The sequence below is a fragment of the Pteropus alecto genome, unplaced genomic scaffold (assembly GCF_000325575.1).
Source record: "Pteropus alecto unplaced genomic scaffold, ASM32557v1 scaffold21, whole genome shotgun sequence".
NCBI classification, from domain to species: Eukaryota; Metazoa; Chordata; class Mammalia; order Chiroptera; family Pteropodidae; genus Pteropus; species Pteropus alecto.
Window position 1 is genome coordinate 17,266,122 of NW_006436282.1, and position 5,986 is coordinate 17,272,107.

Sequence of the window (5,986 nt, forward strand, 5' to 3'; positions counted from 1 at the left end):
GTTACAGGATGATGAAAAGGAGAGGAAACTATGGTTAGCCACAGACGCTGTCAATTGGATTAAAGATGGGTTAAAAAAAAAAAGTCTGACTTTCTTTTCACATAATATGGTAAACTAGATATTCTGAAACCTTCTTGTTATAAAAAGCTTAAAAATATTAGGTAAAATATTAAAAATACCTAAATGTGGCCTAAGCTGCAACAAAGCACGAGAAACTCCTTCAATGGCAGAAGCAAAGTGAGTTCACAAATCAGAGCTAAGTGGACTCTGAAGCCCCTGGCTACAATCTAAGCCTGACAGCTAGAGCTTCTTGTTTATCCACCACATGCAGTGGAGACAGAAGACCAAGCCCAGGTCTCTGCAGGGTAGGGGGATGTGAGCAGAGCCCCATCAGGAAGCCCCAGCCACAAAAGTGGATAAGCCCAAGAAAAGGGTAAAACTAGAAAACTTTCGCTGCACAAAGGCAGAGAGAGAGAGAATCTGTCTCAGCCTTGACTCTGGGTGAAGGAGGAATAAAGAGCTCCTTTGAGAATGTGTGGCTGTAGGATGACCAGTGTGCCATTTCCAGGTCCAAATTTATGCTATTGGCATGGTCGAAAAAACTGCAGAGTAAGAACTTCAAATGGATTTCTATCCTCGGATGTCTGACAAAAACAAAAATGCTTTCAAGAGAAATGCACTCTCAACTCCTTAAAGAATTCTCCCAAATTAAGTTCCAGTGAAGATAAAGTCACAGTAAAAATATAAGGAAATAAGACTAGGAGCTGAACCAGCAGAAGCAATTAAAAAAAAAATGAAATCAGAGAATGAAAATATTGGAATTGCTGGAAAATTGATATGGATAACTTCCACACACATAACATAAAATGAAAATAGCAAGTTATGAAATGTTTGCGGTTTGATACCATACAAAGAGTTTTAAAAAAAGGAAAATTAAACTACACAATAAATATGTTAAAGACATAAGGGATGTTTAAATAAATAAAATTAAAAATAAAAACCCCATATATAAAAGCTATTAACAATTAAGAAAACACCAATTCTATTTTTACAGATTAGTTTTACCAAAATGTATTGGAACAGATAATCTTCAGTCTTACACAAACCCTTCCCAATGGAAGAAAAAGAGGGAGCCTCTCCCACCAGTCTCGTTTTAAGAGGCTACAACAACTTCGATATTGAAAACTAGACAAGGATGAAGCGAGACAGGGAGGTTACTGGCTAATCTCCCTCCTGAACATAGATGCAATAATCCTTAGTAAAACAGTAGCAAATCAAAGGCAGCGATCTATGAAAAAATAATCCGTCATGACCAGGTAGAGTTTATTCCAGAAATGCAAGGGAATTTTATGTTACAAAATCTACTCAGACTCTTTACTATACTAACAGAATCAAGAAAAACAACATGATCATGCCAATAGGTGAATTTGTAACTGGTGAGCACAGTGCTTTACTTATAGCATTTGCTGTGTACATTTATTTATTAAATAAAATTAATAGACGCAGAAAAAGCATTCAATAAAATTCAAAAAAATTCATGATTAAAAAACAAAACAAAACACGTTAACAGCTAAAGGACATTCCCATAGCATTGTATAGGGTATCTTTCAGAAATTTGTTTTCCATTTGACATTATTGAGTAAAACGGAAGATGCCTTTACTCTAACATCCAGAAATACCACTTTCAGGTATATGCTTAAATATATATGCCAGGAGCATGTTCAAGAGTGGTCAAAGTAGCACTGTTTTTTTTACAACAAAAAGCTAGGAACAATTCAAATGTCCATGCAGATTATAAGTAAATAAATTTTGGTATAGTCGTATGACAAAATATTTCACAGCAGGGAAAAAGAAATATACCATGTGCCTTAATATAGACAATTATCATAGACACGACATCAGATGAAAAGAGAAAGTGTTATGGTGCTGAATGAATTGTGTTTCCCCCAAATTCCTATGAAGTTCTAACCCTTAGTCCCTCAGAACGTGACTGTATTTGGAGACAGAGATTTTAAAGAAATATTGAAGGTAAAATGAAGTCATTGGAGTGGACATTAATCCGTTATGACTGGGGTCTTCTAAGAAAAAGAGAGTAGGACATAGACAAACACAAAGATCAAAAGGTGACCGTGTGAAGACACAGAGAGAAGGCAGTCATCGGCAAGCCGAGGAGAGAGGCCTCAGAAGAAATGAACCCGCTGGCACCTCGATCTTGGACTTCTAGTCTCTAGAACTGTGAGAAAATAAATTTCTGTTCATTTAAGCCAGCCAGTCTCGGATGTTTGTTATGATAGCCCTAGAAAACTAAGACGAAAAGTTACAGAATATTTAGAGTTGGATACTCTTTATAAAGTTTAAAAAAAATAAAAGGGAAATTAACCTCATAATATTTAATGATTTATACATCTATGATACAACTATAAAGAAGAGTAAGGGAATGATAGAAGGATTCTGTCCACCCCTTGAGCTCTTCCTTGACATGTTGGTGATCGGGACTCGGGAACACTCACAGGGAGCAGCGAATAGTTAGGAATTTGTGTGTCAAGCTCTTTCCGAAAATCGTGTCTTTCCAGCCCTGTTCCCGGGGCTCTCTGATACTAGTCTCCAACTTCCACCAGCCCACAAAGGAGAGCGCCCTGCATTGATTCTCATCCTCGGGATCCCCACAGAGTCTGCAGACTCAGACACACCCAGCATTCAGCACCTCCAAAGCCTCCTGGCTTAGGGAAGGCAGGTATGTTGGAGCTGGGAGGGGAGCACAGGCTGGCTGAGTACAGGTGGCCATCGTCCCAGGATCTTCAGCCTTCCCAGGTATTTTTAAGAGTTCACTGTGACTGCTGATTGTTCACAGACCTGTCCAATAAGTATTTTTGCCACACCTACTCTGCTGGGCAATATGTTCCAAGCAGGGGATACAGGTGAGCCAAAGCAGGTATGCTCCCTGTCCTCAGGGGGCTGGGAGTCAGGGGACAAGGGAAGAGGCAGGGAACAGACCTCATTCAGTGACCACACAGGGAATTAGAACAGTGCAGTTGTGTTGCGACCTACAGGGAGAGGGGCCTGGGGCAGTGAGGGTCGATAGGGGGGATCTGATGGGTTTCAGTCCAGGGAAGACTTCCCTTACGGCGCAGTTCTGGAGCAGAGATTTGCAGAACGAGTTGGGAGAGTTGGAGCCTTCGTTAGCAGAAGTAGGGAGGGAGGGAGGCAAGGGCTCCCAGGCAGAATGAACGACCTGTGCAAATGCCCTGGGTAGGAGTGAACATGGTACAGACCGGAGCCCCAAGGCGTTTCGTGTGTCTGGATCCCAGAGCGTGACAAAGGGTGCTGTGGGAGCAGTGCGGATGCACAAGTAGAGAGGGTCTGAGACAAGCTGGGCCATGTTGAGGAGTTCGTATTGTCCTAAAACCAGTGGGAAGTAGTTCAAAAATATGAAGAAGCGAGGAAGAGGAGGTCGGAGGTAAGACAGGGTCAAATTCACATTTCGAAGGGGTCATTCGCCTGCAGTGTGGAAAAGACATTTTGTGGAGGGCAAGGCAAAGGGGTCAGGGGAGACTGGTTAAGAGGCTACTGCATTGCAGGAGTCTAGGAGAGTGACAATGACAGCTCGGGCCAGGGGGACAAAATGAATGGACTCAAAATTAATTTAGGAGACAAAAATGACCAGAATTGTTTACAAATTGCATAAATCAAAGATAACAAATGTGTAGTCAATTTATAAGGTATGGTTGGAAATAAAATATCAGGTATAGAGATGCTAGGCAGATGCAAAGAGAGAGAAAGTAGCAATGACGATATTAAAATCAGGAATTTAAGGTTAAAAGTAGTAAATGAGATAGAGGGACATACGTAATGGAAAAGCTAATATTTAAGGTAATCTTATATGGTCTTGTACAGCTATCAATTGACAAATGTTTAGAGCAGGCACGCATTAACAGAGACCAGCAACACTTGATAATTCAATCAAGGTTTCTGGGGGAGGAAAAGGAAGAAATTCAGCATAGCCAAGATGAAGAAGCAGCTGCAGCAACATCCTCCAATGTGGCCGCAAGCTTCCCGACCCTCACAACCCTCTCCTACAGGGAAGCAGCTGCAAATGCTAGGGTCAGAGCAGGTGAGGACACCTAAGACTTGTTGGAAGTGTAATCATCCCCCTCCAGGCTGAGTCTTTCACACACAAGCCTGGAGCCTACCAGCTGGTGGCTGGACCTTCCGCAAGCATGGAAACCATCAGACCTGGGCCAGGACCCTTTGTTTTATCTCCAGGCTTTATGCTTTACAAAATAATTGCTAAAGTACAGTGCATAGTATAATTGCTAAAGTACAGTGCATAGTATAATACATAGTATAATAATTATAATTAAAGTACAGTGCATAGTATAATACATAGTATAATAATTGCTAAAGTACAGTGCATAGTATAATACTCCTTATCCCGCATTCTCTTGCCTCCCCAGGAAAGTTAGTAGAGCTCATAATATCATTTGTTAAGGTGCCTGAAATAAGATATTCTAAAATTGCTACAATTATAGCAATGACCACTTAGAAATGGAAAGAAGGGGGGTAAGTTTACAAAGGCAACAAATTATTAAATATTTAATAGTGAATTCAACAAAAAGACCCAGTAATTACATAATTAAAACTATAAAATCTTACTGAAGACTATGAAATAAGATCTGAATAAAGGGAAAAACATACGTGTTCTTGGATAAGATTATTAATGCTTTAAAAATAGTACTTTTTCAAATTAATTTGTAAATTTAATATTCTAATTAAAATACCGGTGGTTCCTGGTTGTTCTTGTTGTTTTTGTTTGTTTTGTTTTTGTTTTTGTTTTTTGTTTTTGAGGGAGATAGGACAAGAATTGAAAAAGATGCCAATATTTGAGAGGATAAATGCCCAAGAATAATTATGAAAAGTATAAAGTATAAATATTGGGGGAACTTGCTTCAATAGATATTAGATCATACTTTAAAACACAACAAGATAACATTGAAATTTAAAAGCCACGATGATCAAGTCTACGGCCATGCCACCCTGAATGTGCCCGATCTCATCTGATCTCAGAAGCTAAGCAGGGTTGGGCCTGGTTAGTACTTGAATGGGAGACCACCTAGGTAGAACAGGTGCTGTAGGCGTAAAAACAAAACAAAACACAAACACACACACACGCGCGCGCGCGCACACACACACACACACACACACACACACACACACACACTAAAGATTCCAGAAATAGATGTTAGCGTATTTGAAACAGTAACGTATGGCAAAGACGAGATGTATCCTGTAAAGGGGAGAAGAGCGCCTTAATTCATAACTGGCATTGGCAAAACCGATTACTGATCTGGAAGAAGCTAGAGTACAAAAGTAAATTACAGGTGGCTTAAGGTTTTCAAAGTTTTTTTTTTTTTTAAAGCAATAATAATATTACAAAAAAATAAATAAAACCTCATGTGTAATTGAGGGTTTGAGAGAGAAGTTATTAACCAAGACTAAATCTAGAAGCTAGAAACAATATGTTTGACTATATATATAAAATAATATTTTGCTGCGGTGAAATATAAAGTCATTAAAAACGAAACATCTGGAAAAAATTACCACGTGGAGCTCAGATAGTTAGCATCCTTACTATGTGAAGAGATCTTTCAAAATGACAAGAGAACAAATAATGTATTAGTAAAATGGGCAAAAAAACCAAATAATTCAAAGAAAAGTCTAAATAATAGTAAGCCAATGGATAAAAAGATGTCCAACTCACTATAAAATACCAAATTATATATATACACGTACATACACAATCTCTAATCACTAATACTGATTGATATGCCACACATTTTTTATAATTCACATGTATTGAGTGTTAGCTATATACTCAATACATGTACTCAATACTTTGTAGAAATACAAAGATGCATGAGACAGATTTCTGTCTTAGGGAATTACGAACATACTAAAATTGAAAATATAAGCCTAAAATTGGTTCATT

At 38.7% G+C, this 5,986-nt stretch overlaps 1 non-coding gene across 1 annotated transcript; it reads left to right on the forward strand.

Moving 5' to 3' along the window:
• The first annotated feature begins 5,016 nt into the window (after positions 1 to 5,016).
• On the forward strand, positions 5,017 to 5,135 carry LOC112479897. Its single transcript, XR_003046381.1, has one exon. It is a non-coding gene; the product is annotated as a 5S ribosomal RNA (ribosomal RNA).
• The last annotated feature ends 851 nt before the right edge of the window (positions 5,136 to 5,986 follow it).